Source organism: Microtus oregoni, unplaced genomic scaffold (assembly GCF_018167655.1).
Source record: "Microtus oregoni isolate MIOR12 unplaced genomic scaffold, Mior012 000062F_ref0000492, whole genome shotgun sequence".
NCBI classification, from domain to species: Eukaryota; Metazoa; Chordata; class Mammalia; order Rodentia; family Cricetidae; genus Microtus; species Microtus oregoni.
Window position 1 is genome coordinate 3,338,665 of NW_024543872.1, and position 19,669 is coordinate 3,358,333.

General features: G+C 46.4%; 1 pseudogene; it reads right to left on the bottom strand.

The window, feature by feature from the left end:
• Positions 1–19,237, bottom strand: part of LOC121439569 — a 44,585-nt pseudogene extending 25,348 nt beyond the window's left edge.
• Positions 19,238–19,669: the final 432 nt, after the last annotated feature.

Below are 19,669 nucleotides of genomic sequence, written 5' to 3' on the forward strand. Positions count from 1 at the left end.
GTGTTCAGAACTACATGAAACCCAACATATGCTGCATGGGATATCATTTAAATTCATGTAAAAAGGCTGGAGTACAGCTCAGTACCAGAGAATTTACTTCTAATGTACAGGTTCAGTCGCTAGCCATCCACTGCAAAAACAACCCCCAAACCCTCTAACCCGATGGGTGGCCCGTGACTACAGTCCCTATCTCTCAAGAGGCAGGGCAGGAGGACAGCCTGGGCCCTGAAATCTGAGGCCAGAGGAAAAAAACTATGTACAAAAATTGTAGTCAAGTGTCAAAACATCCAAAAAAAAAAAAAAGTAGGTTTTAGGAGCAACCAAAGGGGCAAGAGTAGATAGCTCAGAGATTAAGAACACTGCTATGGCAGAGGGCCCAAGCTTGGTTCCCAGTACACATGGGCACTCACAGCAAGTGGCCAGTACCTCCAGCTCTGAGGAGTCTGATGCCCTCTTCTGGCCTCAGCAGGCATTGCACACATGTGCACAACACATGTTATCTATTGGGATAACATGTTACAAAAAGCTAAGAAAAGTTAGCTGTCAGTTTGAAGTTGGGTACTTAGTCCCAAAGGGTTTTTAGAACAAAAGCTGAACAAAGCTACTTTCAGATCATCAAAACCTGAGAGAGTATAATCTTCCACTAAAGAGACCCTCACCAAAGGGATTTCTAAGTGATATTCTCCAGGCAGAAAATTAATTCCTGAGGGGAGACCAAAACTGCAAGAAGAAAAAGTAGGAAGAAATATGGTAGTGGGGAAATCTAAGTTCTGTCCATATAATAGTGTCATAAATCACGTGTGGTGGCCCGTGTTTGTGATACCAGCACTCATGGAGGCCAGCCTGGGTTACAAGTTCCAGTTCCAGGTCATTCAGGGAGGAAGGAGAGGAGAGAAAGAATGAGACATTGAATATGAATGATGCCCATTTTGGGAGTTAAAAAAAAATCTTATAGCAAGGCATGGCGGCCCAGATCTTTAATCCCAGCACTCAAGTACTTAGGAGGTAAAGGCAGGGGAATGGGAGGGAGGAGAGGGAGTGGGAACTGGGATTGGCATGTAAAATGAAAAAAAGATTGTTTTCTCTCTTAAAAAATTAAATAAATAAATTTTTTTTAAAAAAATCCCTCAAAAAACAAAACCAAACCAAACCAAACAACAACAAAAAACCCCACACAAGAAAGAAAAACAAAAACCCATCAAAACTAAAGGAACCCTTTACTACTCCTGGAAGCGCAGTGGTAAATACTTGTGCAGTGTGCTTGAAGCCTGGGTTTGATTCCAGCACAGCAGCAGCAGCAACAACGAAGATTAGCACTAAGAACCAGAGAGAAGGTTCGACAGGTAGAGGCGCCTGTTGGCCTGCATTCACTCCTGGGACCCGCATGGTGGGAAGAGCAGACTCCCACAAGTTGTCCTCTGGCCTCCATAGATGCATACACACATACACAAAATAAATAAATGTAATTTAAAAATTTAAAGGTTAGAATGAAAATATTGTTCAACAAAGAAAAAAGAGAGGTAACCAAAGCCAAAGCCTTGCAAGGTCCTATATTATTTGTGGGGAGAGAGAAAGTTACATGGTGGCTAACTTGAGAGCCTTCAAGGGCTTGCATATGAGTGTGTGGTAAGTGTGTGGTGTATGTGTGTGTGTGGTGTGTGGTGTGTGTGTGTGGTGTGTGTGTGGTATGTATGTGGAGGATGTGTGTGTGTGTGGTATATGGTGTGTGGTGTGTGTGTGTGGTGTGTGTGTGGTGTGTGTGTGTGGTGTGTGTGTGTGTGGTGTGTGTGGAGGATGTGTGTGTGATGTATGTGTGGGATGTGTGGGGGTGTGTGTGTATGTGTGTGTGGTGTATTGTTGTATGGTGTGTGTGTGTGGTATGTGGTGTGTGTGTGTGTGGTATGTATGTGGAGGATGTGTGTGTGTGTGTGTGTGTGGTGTGTGGTGTTGCGATGGGACAGTAAAGAGTGTTTTATGTGTAATTTGAAAAAGGAGGGATTTTGAATGGCCAAGAACAAGGACAAGGATGATGGCATGGAACCATCCCTCCTACTGGGGTCTGTCTTCTAGACTGCAAAGAATGCCATATGGTGACTTTATATAGTCCCAGGGCCACTGGAATGTGGCCTCATCTCTAGGAATGCAACACAAGGTCAGGAAACGCAAGCAAGGATAATTCTGGAGGCCATGCCAGTATGGGGAGGGGGTAAAAGTTTGGCTTGCCAGTTTTATCATAGCGATTGTGGGTGGTGGGTTGAGAACACCGCACGGTCTCCACATACTTCTCCTTGGAGCGCTAATGAGTTAGAGCGACACACCTGGGCCTCCTGGCACCAACGTACCCTGATAGAGGACATGGTGACTCTCTCGGGTGCCTCAATGTTGTACCACACACACAAGCTGTTTCGGTTCTGGGCTACCAGCACATCGCTCCCGGGAACCCACTGCACGTAGGAGCAGAAGTTGAGGATCATTGTCTTGGAGCAGCTTTCAATATCATATAGATGCAACTGGAGAGGGAGACAGCACAATTAGGAGGCGTGCACTGATGACATTTGGTTCTGTCCCTTTCCCCCACAGTGAAATGATCCACCAGTCAGTTATGTGTTGAGTTGCCAGCCCTTGGAGTTTGTGCTAAGTTGGTATATCCTGACTGGTCAAGTATGAGATGACCAAACAACCACGATCTAATTCAAGGTATAGTCAGGTGAAGGTCAGACTAGAGAGTAACCCTGGGCCAGATTAGCAGGTAGGGCTACAAACAAACTAAGTGAGCTGACAGTCTGCAGTGAGGCTCTCACTGGAATGAAGCATCACAAGAAAAGCGAACCTCTTTGGAGATGCCACCCTGACAAGAGACTGCTCGAGTCAGTGTCCATGCCTTCAGCTAAGTGTGGCTGAAGCACACTGCGGCAGTGGGATGGGGCAAAGGGCAGCTGGACCTGAGGAGGGGAAGCAGCTTCACGAGGACGCAGCCTGTAAACGGTCTCTGTCAGGGTCCCTAGGTCAGGTTCTGACAGCGTATAGGCTATCCTTGGTCCACTTTGCTATGCTAATGGCATATGGAACCAAGAACTTATGTCCTGCATTGCCCCCATGTAGTAATAAGGGTGGCGGGGCTGCGTCCCCAGCACCCCGGCTGCCTGGCTAGCTTATGCCCGAAATAACAACACACAAACTGTATTCATTTAATCACTGCTTGGCCCATTTCTATCTAGCCACTTCTAGGCTAATTCTCACATATTAATTTAGCCCATTTCTAATCATCTGTATAGCGCCCCTAGGTGCACTTACTGGGAAGATTCTAGCCTATGTCCATCCTGGGTCGGAGCTTCATCACGTGCGTCTGCCTGGGAGCTGGGAGCATGGCGTCTCTCTGAGGCCTCTGCTCCCGAGAGGAGAGCTGGGAGTCTGAGCTCACTTCCTCTTCCTCCCAGCGTTCTGTTCTGTTTACTCCTCCCACCTATCTTCTAACCAATGAGGGCCAAGCAGTTTCTTTTTATTTAACCAATGACCTTCCTCCATCACCCCCACAATCCCTGGTAACAGCTTGTGGACCAGCCCAGGTCTAAAACCCTAGTAACCCCTCTCACACAAAGTTTCCGATCCCTGAAGAGAAGCTTGTGCCCAGTCTCATTAAGTTCCAGTCAATCCACACAGCTCTCGTGACTGATAGTACCAATAATGTAACCACCAATAAGATCCACTGCAAAGAAGACAGGGTAAGAAGAGCGAACCCCGCCATGTAGAGGGCTGCATTTGGTCTCTAGAATGCTGGCTTTATAATCATGTTGGGATTTAGGAACATTTTATCAGTCCAGTGGTATCAATGGGGACCACAAATGACCAATATTGCACGATTTTTCTAAGATGCTTAAAAAACTGGGTCTTGCCAAGTGTGGTGGCACACACCTTTAATCCCAACACACAGGAGGCAGAGGCTGATGGATCTCTGTGAGTTTGAGGCCAGCCTGGTTTACTGAGAGAGTTCAAGGATAGTCAGGAACAGCTAAGGCTACACAGAGAAATACTGTCAACAAACTTGTCTAGAATTATAAATGTTTTACTTGGCTTTATAGGCAACTAGATAGAAGATCTCATGGAGAAATGGTGGTACACTGCTATAACCCAGCCCTCAGAAAGAGTGGGGGTTTGAGGCCAGGCCCTTCTATGTAGGCCAGTTACAGCTGCCTCGTTTGAGCCCGTCTTGAAAAGACAGTGAAAGAGGGTGACCGTGTTACTGAGTACCAGAGAGCTGAGGAGTGAAATGACCTGGTGATGTCACCCTGGCTGCGCGGAGTCACCAGAACAGTGGATGCACAAGTGAGGCGACGAAAAAGGAAGCCCTGAAGAGAGCTCACTCAGTGAAGCTCAGTGGCTCACACCCAGAGCTCAAGCACAAGGCAAAAAGGCTGAGGCAGGAGCATAACCAATGGGACCAGCCGGCAGACAGACTGATAACCTGGAGACAGAAATTATGACAGTAGACATGGTGACTCATATCTATTATCCCAGTACCCAGGGGTCTGAGACAAGAGGACTAGAAATTCAAAGCCAGTCAGGGTAACGTGAGACCCTGCCTTCAAACACCGAAAAACAACACAGCAACCAAAGCCAAACCAAGCCAAGTCTGCTAGAGCCTCCAGGACCACATAGGGACCCTGAAATTATATATAAATTACATTAAAAGGGACTGGTGACTCAGAGAACCGACAGTCATTTTACATATATTGAAAAATATGTAAAATTCATGGCGTGAGCGAATGGACGGGTCTGAGGTCTGAGTTATCACTGCCACGAGAATTAGGCCTCCTGGCCTACATATCATTCCCAGTGCAGATACCCGCGTTTCTGAGCTCAGATGTGAAATGTAATATTCATGAAATAGGAAACTATCTTGAGAAGAGGCCCATATGTATATGAAAGCTTGACTTATGACAGGGATGGTATAACAAATTAGTGGGCTTTCAGTAAATGGTTACACAGATGGAAAAAATAAAGTTAAAACCCTACCCACATCACATACAAAAATAAATTCCAGATGGAAAGCAAAACTTAAGAATGTTAAAATATAGGAGGGAATATGGGGAAAAGTTTTTAAATGAGACCTCAAAAACCAACAATTACTATTACTATTATTTTGGCAGCACTGGTGATTGAACACAGGGCTCCCCTGCACTCTGCCACTCAACTATATCCCTAGACTCAATTTTTTAAACTAAGAATTTGTTAATTACATTTTTAGTTCTTTGTTTCTATTTTGCAAGGAGCACACGTGGAAGTCAGAAGACAACTTGCAGGAGTTGGTCTTCTCCTGAGGGACTAAAGCTGAGTCATCAGGCTTGGACCAGTATCTTTAGAGGCTGAGTCATCCCATTGGCCCTTCAATTAATACTTAAAGGTGTGTGCTACAGGGCCTGAGTCTGATCCTCTAGACCCACACAGTGGAAAGGAGGGATCTACCGCCTCAGAGTGTCTTTTTTTTTTTCAAGACAGAGTCTCTCTGTGTACCTTTGGAACTTGCTCTGTAGACCAGGCTGGTCTTGAATTCACAGAGATCCACCTGCCTCTGCCTCCTGAGTTCTGGGATTAAAGGTGTGTGTCACCACTGCCTGGCTTCTCAGGTTGTCTTTTGACTTCTACTTGAGTGCCATGGCATAATGCTTCCCGCAACCAGTTCCATTACATAAATAACTACAATAAAATTTTAAATGTCTCAATTATAAAGATACCTAAAAGAGAGAAAACTCAAGCCACACATACTAAGAAAAAACCCTACAATGTAAGTAACCATCAGAGGTTATATACAGAATTTCACATCTCTAACAAAAAGGCCACTTGACTTTCACAGTGCATAAGGGATGAGAAACTGGAAGTCACAGAAGAGAAATCCAAGTGAACAATAAGTAAGTGAAACGGCATTGCACACACACCCTGCATTTTAAGTCCTGGAGAGGATGTGGAAGAATAGGAACTCTGACTGGGAGAGGAACGGACATTGATCGTCCTCTTTGGAGAGCAATGGGAGACACTTAGGCTGAAGGCACAGCTGCTCCTATGATTCAGCAATTCTGCTCTACGCATGGACCTCAGCAAGTAGCAGTAATGTGATTAAAACCACACCAAACAAGAAACCCCCCAAACAACTAGGGGTTGAAGAAATGGCTCAGTGGTTAAAAGTACTGACTGTTCTTCCAGAGGACCCAGGTTCAATCCCCAGCACCCACATGGCAGCTCACACCCACCAAGTTCTAGGGATCCCACTGCCCTCTTTTGGCCTCCAAAGGCATAAGGAATGCACATGGCGCACAGCCATACATGCAGGCAAAATGTCCATTCAACTAAAATAAACCTTTAAAAAATTAATACTCAGCAGGCTGTGGCAGCACACACCTTTCGTCCCAGCACATGGGAGGCAGAGGCAGGTGGATCTCTCTGATTTCGAGGCCAGCCTGGGCTACAGAGTGAGTTCCAGGTCAGCCTGGGTTACACAGAGAAACCCTGTCTCAAATAAAATAAAACCAAACCAAACAATGAAAAAAAAACCAAAACAAACAAGCAAACAAACAAACAAAAAACCACTCTCTAAATGCTCATGAGTAAGAGATGAGGTAAAAAACTAAATGTAAATGCAACAAAAAGTTCTGATTTAACAGCACTAGGCGTGGATAAGCAAGTATTAACAATAGGTCATGACTCTCAGCAGCTGGACTTTATTAACGATTATGTGGCAGGGAAGGATGAGTGCTTCCATCTGACATAGGTGCTGTCTTCGTTCACTGTGTGGGTTAAGACACTAAGAAAGACGAAGTAACTTTGGTAAGCTCACAGAGCAGTAAGTACGGACAGGGTAGCTGACGCCAGTCCCATCCTTACAGACATACTATGTGGCATGCTCGTCTCTACACCTTCTGCACGATCCTAAGCTAGTCTTAGTTCTTCCTTCCATGATTGGAACATTTGGTGACAGAAATCATAAAGTGGATATTTATAAATGAAACACTTGTGAAATGCAAATTACATTTCTATTGTTACTAGTTACTAATAATAAGGGTTACTAATAACATAAATATAAAAAATACAGTCTTCCCAGTTCTAAAGAGTCTAGGATTTGATGATGTCTAAACAGGAAAATCCTTAAATTTGCGGATAATTCTTCTCTACTGTTCACAACTGGCTGTCCATAAGATATATGATGAGAGAACATGGTAATTCTATGGACAGGCCTTCTGACAGGCCTGAGCATGAATGTATCCATAGCCAGACACTTCATAAAGGCATCCCCACAGGGACTTAAACATTTGCACTAACATTGTAAATATGAGGTTACATACTTACCTAGTGCCTTTCAGGTTCATCACCAAATATACTTATGATACACAAGTACAATGCAGGTATCGGTGTCAGTATTAAAGTTATAAGAGCATCTTACCTATAGCAATAGTCTTAATATCAACAAGATAAGCCAGTTTCTTATTATCTTCCATTCCTCGCTGGCACCGCTCGTTGATACGGATGCTGAAACATGAAACAACAAGGTAAGGTAAAATGGGCTTAGCTAGGGTCTTCTGGAGGGTTCTGAAATAGAACATGGGACAACATTTTTAGCCTGATCTGGGGACACACATTTTAGAAGTCCCATTCTGGATTTCCAGGGTTCAGTTACCTGATGAGGTGAGGGTTCATGAATTCAGTGTGTACAGAACCCAAGGAGTCATTACTCCCATATTTCACCAGGGTAAGCTCTCCAGCATTGAAGATCATGCACACCTGGGGAAGAATGGAGGCGGTGTGGAGAGAAGTGGGGGAAGGGGCACTGTAGTTCAGGGTGACCTCTCCCTGTCTTTTCCTGTTTCATCCCCACCCTTTACCTGCAGTCTTCCCATCCCTCGCCTCTCGCCCCTCTGACTAGAAGCTCCCGCTTACTGAAATGGGGGCAGGGAATCGTGGCTACTCACATTCTCATTTTCAAAGAAATATTTTTCATTGCCACCAGATCCCTGCCAGGCTATCTGCAAAGTGAGGAGAAAACATCATAGACAATGTAGACAATCACCCAAGACAAGGCTGGAGGATGTCAGTGGCAAGGAAGAGAGATGGTATTCAGGGAGGTTTTGACGTTACACAAAAGGTGCGCTGTATCAGACTCTTGCCCTGATCCTCATATTTCCAAGAGAAACCAGTCTGACTGTGGAAGTTTATATTCCAGGAAATAATATCAGAATGGTATCCTATGGGGAATCCTACTTCTTAGGGCCCACATCTTCAGAATTAGCAAGCCAAGACATCCCATTACCCACCCTTCCTCTCCCGGTTCCTACCTCACTGAGGCGATTGGTGTTCAAGTCTCCGAGCAGCAGCGTGTCCTATGTGTGAGCCACCAAGAACCGTTCCTTCCCCAGGATCTTCACCTCTTCTACCTCATAGCCATAGTGGGACTTGAGCACCACCCTGGTCCCTGAAGACAGGGTTTTCACTATCACCTGGGAAGGGACCAGTCCAATCCATCAGGCTTTCCCAGAGCAGGAGAAGAGTGAAGGTGCTCTGGTCCCTCACGCAACTCCAGGATACCTTGTTTCTCCCTCGGCCTGGGATGCTGTTGCTAAGGACAACACTTGCACCCACACAGGGGTTTGCTACCTAGGAAATACTTCCCCATGGCCTGGGCTGTCCATGGCCATTCGATTCTGAGAGCTCTACTCGGTAACACTAATCACTCACTTTGTTCCCGCACTTTTAGTACAAAGCTCTTTACCTATGAAGACAGAATACTATATCATCGTTACTGTTATATAATTATGAACCTATTATTATTGTTATTATATCATCATGTGCCTAAGATGACCTCCAACTGGCCATCCTCCTAAATGCTAAGATTTTCTTTCTTTTTCTTCCTCTTCTACTTTTTTTCTTTTTTGAGACATGTAGCCCTGGTTGGCCTGGAACTTGCTATATAGACCAGGCTGGCCTCAAGCTCACTGGCCACATACCAGAGCACAATGTCTTTTTTACAAAGAATTTGAATTACATGTGTGGGTGTGTACAAAGGTGAGTGCAGGTGCCGGATGTCGGAAGAGGGTGTTGATCCCCAAGGCTGAAGACCCAGTGATTGTGAGACACTAACATGGCGCTGGGAACTGAACTTGTGTTCTCTGTAAGAATAGTAAGAGCCGTATCTCTGGCCCTGGTGCGATGTCTTACAGATAAATTACCTTTGTACTCTCAGTCCTTAACAGATCTAACACAGTAGAGAAAGGATAGCGTTTCTGGAGAGACTGGAAAGATCCAGGAACAAACTGGTAATAAGAGCAAGGGAAGGGAAGTTGGGAGAGTGAGACGCGTGTCTCTGGGACAACAGAGTCCTGCGCACTACAATTCGCCAGTGATCATACACGTCCACAACTCTAGTGGGCGGCGCTGAGAACAGCTTCACACTGGGGAGATACAGGCACCAATCCCTGTATCTCTTGAGCCAGGTGTGTAAACCTTTGCTTGCGATGGGTTAGAACAACTACGTAGCAGGAGGGTTGCCAGAAGTTGCCCTGACACATTCAGTTGCCTACGATAGCTCTGCCAGAGAGAGGAAGGTTAAATTTGACACTGTGGCTGTGGCCAGCAGGTGGGGGAAATGTTACAAGGACAGATGAGCCACGAGAGGTCTCAGCATGCTAGGCCATCAGCTGCTCACCTGGCTGGGTCCCACATACGTCAGCTCAAACTTGTTCTTGTAAATACTCCTTCGGAGGCAGCAGTCAAACTGTTCCACCCCACCACAGAGGGTGCCCTGAGAGAGAGGGGGACAGCATGGAAGGCGATGCACGGCGCACTGGCCAAGGACGGTATCTGGATATACCCCAAGACCTCAGACCTCAGTGTCACAATCTAGACATAAGTGGCCAGCAAAAGGGTGGGCAGGTTCTGAACATATTAGAAAAAAAGTGGCAATCCCAGGACTTACAGGGATCACATGTGGGTTGGACAATGAGGGGAAATCAGGCTGTCCTGGACAAGTGTGTCCCTCAAGGCCTCCTGGAAAGTGTGAGTTTCCCTTTCCTGCCTTTAACAGTAGATTTTTTTAGGTTGAAGTCACAAGGCAGCTGGAGTTCTCTTGTGTCAGAGTAGAGCGACTCCCTTGGCATAGGGAGTAGTTTCTATTTTACTGTAGTTTGGAGACAATCGCCAGTACAGAAAGGGGCTCCTAACAACACACTGCACAGAGCCGGGAGCCCTCTTCCCGCTTCCGCGCCAAGGCTGTGATGGTGTATAAGTTGGCAATCTCCTTGGGCTTGGCCTCTTTCCAGATGCTTCTTCGAGGACTCCAGTTGAACACCCGGAGTCTAGAAGGGTAAAAAGTGAAAATAGACCAGTGCTGATAGGGAAGCATCTCACTCTACCAGAAAGGGAAGCAAACGCAAAAGGGCAGACCAGCGAGGCAGCCCAATGGGAGGGGAAAAGGTGCGGGGAGTTGAGGGAGTAGGGGTGAAAGGAGCAGGTAGAAGATGGATGCCAGGTGTGGTGGTACACGCCTGTAATGCCAACAGGTGAGAGGCAGAGGCAGGAGGATCACTGTAATTTTGAGGCCATCCTGGTCTACCTAGTTGAGTTACAAGCTAGCTGGGGCCACAGAATGAGACCCTGTCTCAAAAACCAACAATAACACAAAAGCCAGAAGTAGAGACAGCAGGACAGCAGGACAAGTGAGACAAACGGACTGCCAGGAGAGGGAAGAGGAAGAAACAGAGTGTAGGAGTCAAAGAAGGATGGAACCTAAGGAGACATGTGAGATTGGAAGGACATAAAGACAGACAGACAAAGAGACCTGACCCTAGCTGCTTGGCTGTTTCTTTATACATTCACCAAATGGCGGCTACATTACAGACCATGCCAGTGCAGGCACTGGCGATGAGGACGGCTACTCAGCCTTCTTCTCAAACTAGAACACAATGGCACAGTGGGGACAAGGCAAGACACGGGGAACGCGATGGCCTCTGCTGTGGAGTCCAGGCTGAGTCGGCACAGCGCATCCTGAAACAGACGACAATCGGAGAATCCCTTTCAACAGGACATTGCTTCTGTCCAGGTTCCCGCTGTGGTTCAGAACTTGGCTAGGGCAGAGCTCACAGAGAAAGGTAGAAGATGCAACTGGGCCTGGAGGTGGTGGCACATGCCTTTAATCCCAGCACTCAAGAGGCAAGGGCAGGCGGATCTCTGTGAGTTTGAGGCAGCCTGGTCTACAAGAGCTAGTTCCAGGACAGGAACCAAAAGCTACGAGAAACCCTGTCTCAAAAATCAAAAAACAAAAAGATGCAACTGGCCGGGGGACCTACCTGTCCCTACCTGTCGTAGCTTCCTAGCACGACAGACTGGACTCCAGGACTTGCTGCAGCTGTGGTGAATTCACGTTCCTGAGGATTATGGCTGTAGTCGAAAGTCTGTAGCACGTGGCCTTCCTTTCCATAGGCCACAATCCTCCAATCACAGCCTGCTGCCACGATGCTGTTGGTTGCCCAAGCCAAGGCATACGGTGGGCATGGGTGGTTAACCAACTTCCCCTGGGATAGACAGAATATTTCAATTGTTCGTTGCGAATGCTAGGCTAGCAGCTGATCCACACACTCCTGACCATCCCACCCCGGAGAGAAAGTGAGCCTTCCTGCCAGCATTTCCCACATCAACACGCCCGAATTCTGAAGGCTTCACAGCCTGTCTCTGTATCATGAGCACACGCATGCCATGTGTACACGGGCCGTGTACTCACAGTGGTGTGTTGAGACCTCTGGTACGTACTACTAAAGCCACGCAAAGAGAGACGACACACAGTAACCAACACTGTCTAGGTCCAAGAGAGTACATGGCTTCAAAAAGGGCTAAATTGAATTATGTGAGTAACTCACAATGTAAACGATTCCACAGTACTAAATTATACAGAGCAAAACAGCAAAGTTTCCCTGTATGTCTATCTTTTCTTTTTCCAAAAAAATAGTTAATTCTTTAACATCTTATTTATTTGTGTGTGTTTTTGTGCGCACATTTGCATATGTGCACACATGGTCGAAGGGCAGAGGATGACTTGCGGAAGTCACTTCTGTCCTTGCATGGCAAGGGTCCTGTCAGGTTTGGCACTGGGCACCTTTACCTGCTGAGGTATCTTGATGGGCTGTTAACTTTTTTCTCCTATGCATTTGGATGTATAAACATAAACATGTATGTGTATATATATATATATATATATATATATATACATACATTTGTGTATATGCATGTATTTACATAAATGGAAATAATTTTCACTTTTTGTCCCCCTTAGAGTCTTTATTTCCCTTCTTTCAAGGTCCCTTCCACCCACTCCTCCCTATAAATAGTGAGTTCTAGCCTCCTGAACACCAGTCTCCGTGATGGCAGCAAACGCTTCTCTCCAAGATTGCCCTTTTCCAGTCATGGTGCTTAAACCTGCAGCTTCCCCGGGAGGGCTCCTGGAATGTCCACCCCACCCCAGAGTGAGTGTGCGCCCTTCATACCTGTGACCCTCAGGAGCCTTCATCATCGAAGAAATACCTGACAATGGTGCCGTCTGCGTGACCTGAGAGGATGCCTTTCCCAGAGCAACTGAAGGGCAGAGGCAGAGAGGTGGGCACAGAGGGAGGGACTTCCGCCCCGTGACAGTCCCCTTTCCATCAAATGCAGCTTTGTCCTGACAGTCCCAGTCTACTTCTGTTACTCACTTGGTTGTCAGCGCCACCACATACGAGTCCGTCCCATAGATGGTAGACGACTTGTTAGTTTTAGTGTTTGCTAAGCGAACCTGAAAACCAAACAAGTCTGGCTAGGCTACTTACAGTGTCAGCCAGACACGGAGAAACAGAAGTAAAAATGCCAAATGACAAAATTAGTCCTCATGCATTTTTCTCAAGTACGCACTAGAGCTCCAGGGGAAAGATGAACCATATTGACCGGCACCCCAGGACACTATCCCCCCCCCCCAATACCTAACCTGTGTCTCCCTCTCCTCTGTTACCTTGCCTTCAGCCAGTCCGAAAACAATAATGTACTCTGCAGGCCACTGTAGACAGGTGACAGCACTCTGTATGAGAAGGGGTGAAAGGGTGACCCGCCTGTGTGGACTGGCACACTCAGAACAACCGCCACCCACCACACACCGTCATTCTAGTCCTCTCCAGGGGGAAAAGGCAGGCAGCGGACACAACAAGGCTCTCAAGCAGGTGACAACACCATCCTTTAGCAGGTCAAGTCGGGGTCAGACATTGAAAAAGGCAATTCCTGTTACATTTACAAGGAGGGAAGCAGGTGCGGCTCACCTCTGAACTTTACCGTCCGGATGAACTTGTTACAGATGACCTTCTTGTCACCCCTGTCAGACAAAAGGCAAGGAAGCAACCTTAAAAATCACTTCCCAATGAACTGCCCAACATGGCCCTCTGTGGGAGGTCTGATGGAGAAGTGAGTGGGTCCCCAAGGAGCCCTGGAGCTATGCCAATGACACAGCATATCACTGGCTCTCGGGACCTTCTGCTGGCTTACACTCATCCCTCCAGGGATGGGACTGCAGGACAGGTGGGGCAGGCAGAGGTGGACACAATAGAATCAGGCTCTAGAGAGTCCCTGCCTTCCATGCCTGATGTCATCGTTATCCCAGCGAGGTATTTCCCATGCCCAACTCTTCTTTAGTGGCCACAACCCGCCTAGCCCCCATCCTGTCCTCACCAATCTTCTCCAATCTTGTAGACATAGATGATGTTGTCAGTCTGTCCGATGGCAATTTTAGTGGAATCAGGAGAGAAAGCCATGCCCTTTACCATGTAGCTCTTCCAGCCACACTAGGAGTAAAAACAAAGATAATGAGTAGAAATGAAGGAGAAAAGAAAACACACACATTTCCCAAAAGACCAGAAAGTTTATAGTGAGAAATAGAGTAGACCATTGCCCATGTCTACGGCTAGAAGGCAGATCACACAGCTTTCTCGGATAACGTGTTGGAGCACATGCGAGTCCTCTCCACCTTCATGTCAGCTGGCTTGGTGGAGAACTTGTCTCTCGGCTCCCCATGCTCATCGTACAGCAATACCACTCGGTCCACTGTGCAGACAGCAAATTTAGCGTTGTTCTGGGACCAGGCCATACAAGTCACCTTCGCAGCTCCATCCTGCAGAGGCAAAGGGGTACTGTAAACACAGCGCTGGTCTCCAGAGTACAGAGCGTCTCCAGGTCCATCAGTCTTCGTGTGCCTTTGTTCTATATCTACGTCACAGGTTTTCTCTCAAAACTAAACAAAATGAGACAAATTGCTCAGATACCTGAACTGTAAGAATAATAGTCTCCAGGGCCTCACGTGGCCCTGACGGACCTCAGATTCACAGTATGGTAGGGATGACTTGAACTTCTGATCCTCCTGTCTCTACCTCCTGAGTGCTAGGATTTCAGGTGTACACCACCCTGTCTAGTTTATACCATGCCGGGGACAGGACTCAGGGCTTCACTCGAGACAAGCAAATACTGTACTACCAGGCCACATCTCCTTGTCCCCTAATGTGTTTTTCTGAGACTCATGATACAAATGTAACGCATCAACCATTCCAAAAGCAATGGCCTCCTTGTTCCTTATCTTTCAGGTCTGCGACTGAAAAAAAAATCAATTAATCTGATAAATTTTAGCCTTTATAGCTACTCATTCAATTAATGTTTTCCAGCACTTTACTGTCAAAGACACTTGGCTGGAAGATGACAGAGAGACAAAGAGCAAAGCACAGATCCTACCCTAGGTTCTAATTGGACGCTGAGAAATTGGAAATGTCCCATAAGAAAAATATGTTCTGAGTGTAGTAATAATTTAGAGAAGCCCAAGACAATTTTATGCTTAAATGGTCAAGATTAAACTTTGAAGAAGGGATGCCATCTAATGGTAAATTACTTCAAATGTAATGAGTAGCATGAACGAAGTCAAGCTCTGGCCCAGGACCAGCAATTTAAGGAAGCCGAGACTGCCAACAAGAGAGGAAGCAGGGCAGGAAGCATAGACTGGGCTAGCTCAGGAAGTATAGACAGGGCTATCTCAGGAAACATAGACTGGGCTAGCTCAGGAAGCTTAGACTGGGCTAGCTCAGGAAGCATAGACTGGGCTAGCTCAGGAAGGGCCTCTGGAGGCCGCTAACGATTTGGATTTATTGGACAGGAATAAAGAGACAGTGTAAGTTTGGAAACAAGGAGCAACAGAATTAGAATTGAGACTTGGGATAAACAATGTCACTTTCCCCTGTTAACTGTCCACTAAAGGTTCGTGGTGAAAGTGACCACTGCAAAAACGGGTACAGCCCAGATAATGGGACACTTGTCTGGCATTCATCAGTCCCCAGGTGTGAGCCTTCGCACTGCACAAGAGTAAGCAAAGAAATAAAACGAATATGGGAATGGCAGGTAAGACGGCACACACCTGCAATCTCAACACCTGGGAGGGGGAGGCAGGACGGTCAGACATTCAAAGTCCTCCACAGTTAGACAGCGAGTTTGAAGTCAGCCTGAGCTATATGAGACCCTGACTTAAAAAAGAAAAACCAAAAAAGAAAATACGTGATCACCACACCGTGAATTACTCTGCGTGTCCCTCGCCAGCTGTCCTCTCAGGCTCCTGAGATGAAATTTGGCTCCTACGCCAAATGTTGGAATCACCACTTGGGCTACTAGAGGTCTGGCTTACAGCACCTTTACTTTCTACACCTAACCCAAATACGTCCAGAGCCAGCAGGGGAATCACTGCCCCCAAATCCTCAAACTACAACCAGAAAATAGCGGCACCACCACCATGGTCATGAGCCAACCATTCACTACCGTCGGCTAGAAGGGGGTGCAGGCACCTCATCAGCTTTGGCTGCTCATCCTCCTTCAAGGCTGTCCATCCTGGGCATCTGGCCCAGCTGCACCATGACATCATCTTTTTTTAGAGACCAAACGGTTCTATTTCCAATTTTTCCATTAGGGTATTTTGAAGTGACAGATAACAGTACCAGTTTACTGAGCAAGGAGTACAACTTTTTATTGTTCTACCACCGAGTGAGGGCTCGATCCCTTCAGCTTTCCTTTCTTCTAACCGACTTCTGCTCTCCTTACACAGTGCAAACATCCCCAAGACCCACAATCGATGGGGACGCGTTTCTCTGCAATACGTGCCTGACTGGACTGCCTGGGGGTTGAGTGGAATGGAAAGTAGAACAGGCATTTTCATAAGTGCTTGACACCCAGTCGGTACCTCACCTCGTATCTCTGAGGCAGAAGCTATTATGATTCCCATTTTACATATGGGAAAATTGAGGCACTGAAAATTAAGAAAGCTGCTCAGTCACACATACAGTTTTTAGATGACAGATGCAATATTTGAATCCATGTATGTTTGATTCCACAAGCTATAACTCTGTATTTATACTGTTGTGGCATATTTATTAATGACTTAATTCTGCCATATACTTTTTTTTTTCAGAATAGGAAAATTTATTACTGTGCTTCCGCTGTTAAAATTTAGGATCTTGGTCTTTCCTTCTTGCCTTTGTACAGAACCAAAAGGGACACGTTGGCTACTTTAACAACCTTAAAGCGGACTCCAAGGAATATCACCTACAGCATGGCCCTTTAGACCAAATCCAGCAACCAGAACGTCATCGTTTTCCTCAATGAAGTTCAAGCAACCATCATTGGGGACGAAAGCTGTGATCTTCTTGCTGTTCTTGATGAGCTGCACCCTGACACATTTCCTGATAGCAGAACTTGGCTGCTTGGCTTCAACTCCTACTTTTTCCAGCACGATTCTCTTGGCATGAGAGGCACCTCCAAAAGGATTGGCCTTCAGGGCTGTGCCCAAGTGGGCTTTCATGTATTGTTTTCATGCCACTTCTGGTCCCGGTGGTGGCTGCGGAGCTTCCTGACAGTATGGAGACCATGACACTTGCCCATCTTGCCAATGCCACGGGTCCGAGAGAAGGAGCTCTGCCATATACTTTTATTTACTGTTGCCATTATTATTATTATTATTATTATTATTATTATTATTATTATTAAGACAGGGTCTCTCTATGTAGTCCTCTATCTCGTTTTGTAGACACCATGCTTGGCTATTCTTTTTTTTTTAATTAATTCAATTTATTTATTTTGCATCCTGATTGCACTTTCCCCTCCTCACTATCCTTCCATTCATCCCCCCCCCCCCACACACACACACAATCCACTCCTCTTCTATTTCTATTCAGAGACAGGCGGGCCTCCCATGGGCGGCAACAAAGCACGGAATATCTAGTTGAGGTAGGACTACACCCTACTTCTCCAGGAAACTCTAAAAGTCACACATTATTCTTATGTTTTAAAAGGAGGTCTTGGCTCTATAGTCAGGCTGGCTTTGAGCACACAGCAAGCCTCCCAAATTCTGCGATTACAGGCATGCAGCACCATGATCAGGTAACAGATTTCTTTTTGTAGTACTCGGGACGCATGCAGAGGCTCACGCATGCCAAGCACATGCTCTTGTACTCAGCAACATCCTCTGCAAGTAGCATATTCTTTTTATATGTTGGGGCCAATGTGCCTGTTTGGGTGTGCATGCAGAGGCCAGAGGTCAACATCAAGGGTCTTCCTCAATTGCTCTTCACTTTGTTCTTTTGAGACAGGGTCTCTCCTCTCACTGAACCTGGGGCTCATGAATCTGGCCAGCGAGCTCTAGGGACTCCCTTGCCTCTGCCTCCCCAGCACTGCGATTACAGGTGTGCCTAGCTTTCAAGTGGATGCCGGAGAGCTCGTGCTTATGAAGAGCCGTCTCCCCCACAGCCAGCCTTATTTGTGTTGTTAGCCTGTCCTCTCCATTTCCATGTCCTTCCCTGTGGTCTATCATTCTTCATACAGCTGTCCAGTTCATAATGCCCTTTCCATTAGTCCTTTACACCTCCATGACACAAGGCAGCAACAGGAGGTCCAGGAAGAGTCCTGGTGAGGCCCCAGTGTTGGTAGTGTAGCCGAGACCAATGATTCTCTGCGATGAACCCACACATGTAAAGATGTATGGACAAAGGAGTATACCGTGTGACTCTCTGTGCCACACTGCAGCTTCCCTGACGAGATTTCCCCTTTCGTCCTTTTTTCTGTTTTTCCTTTTTTATCTTAAATTTTATTTGTGTTGGGGGATCGGGGGGGGGGAGGTTGCAGGGGCAGAGGCTGGATGCAAGGGAACGGGAAATGGGTGAGATCGGGATACATGATGTGAAAGACACAAAGAATAAATAAAAAAAAAAGAAAGTTAAAAGAATTTCTCCTTACATTTATTTATTGTGAGTGGTGGGACGGTGCCTGTGTGGCGGTCAGAGAACAACTTGCATGAATTGACTCATTCCTTCCCGTGTGTGGGTCTCAGGGCTCACTCAGGGAGTCAGGCTTAGTGGTAAGTGCCTTTATCCACTGAACCATCTCACTGGCCCAATTTTTCTTTTCTCTTTTCAAGATAGTCTCATGCAGCCCAGGCTGGCCTTGAATTGTCTATATAGCCAAGAATGCACTCCTGACCCTCTTGTCTTCACTTCCCAATTGCTAGGATTTTCGGCCTTTGGCGCCACCGAACCCTGTTTATAGTGTGTGTGTGTGTGTGTGTGTATGTATGTTGAACTTTACTTAACTCTCTCCTAAGGTTCTTGGAGTTGCTCTCACTATGGCTTTTCTTTCCCAAATGACGAAGTTAATGACAGAAAGGCCACGTATGATGAGGATTAAAGTCAGAGATACCATTTGGGCAAATCAGTGCTAAACCTGAACTCGGATCCCTTCACTCCCAAACCTATCCTTCATGTTTTTGGGCTCCTCTCCTAGAGCCCAGCCGCTTCTGAATCTGAGACACACTTTCACAATTCAAATGAAGCGTCAGCCTTGCGCTTATTTCATCCTGTGTAGATTTATGCTCGTTGTCTAGATATGCGCCTTTCCCTCATAGCCTGTGACGTAACTCGACCCCTAGAGCCTAAGCTTGGGGCCTGGCACTCAAATGCTGTATGCGGTGCCATCAAAGTTTGCAGTCTTTAGCAATTCACGTCGCCTACTGAAAGATCTTTCACAATCTTCTGCACACAGTAGGCCCTCAACATTATAAACTTCTGTTACCCCACTTTTTTTCTTTTGTAACGCCCGGTGGCCGGGGAATGGGAGTCACGCGATGCCTCACCTAAGGGCTCAGCAGGGTCCTCAGGTGCTTCAACTGCATGACGCACACAGGTCTTTGATGCTCGCTGACCGAGACAACTCCTGTGGTTACCTGGACAACCTGCCAGGCAGCAATGGCACCAGCCACTGACTTTCTTCTCTGCAGCTCGTGGAACCTTCTCAAAAATTGACCACATAATCGGAAACAAAGGAAACCTCCACAGATACAAAAAAATATCAGTGTACACCTGTGTCTTATCAGATCACCACGGATTAAAGTTAGAAGGCAACAACAATGCTACCCCAGAAAGCCGACAAACTCTAGAAAAAAAGAATAAGATGTACCCAGGAGGAGTAGAAGACTGGAAATAATCAAACTGAGGGCGGAAATCAACAAAATAGAAACACAGAAAACAGTCCAAAGAATCAATGAAACAAAAAGTTGGTTCTTGGAGAAAATCAACAAGATCGACAAACCCTATCCAAACTAATT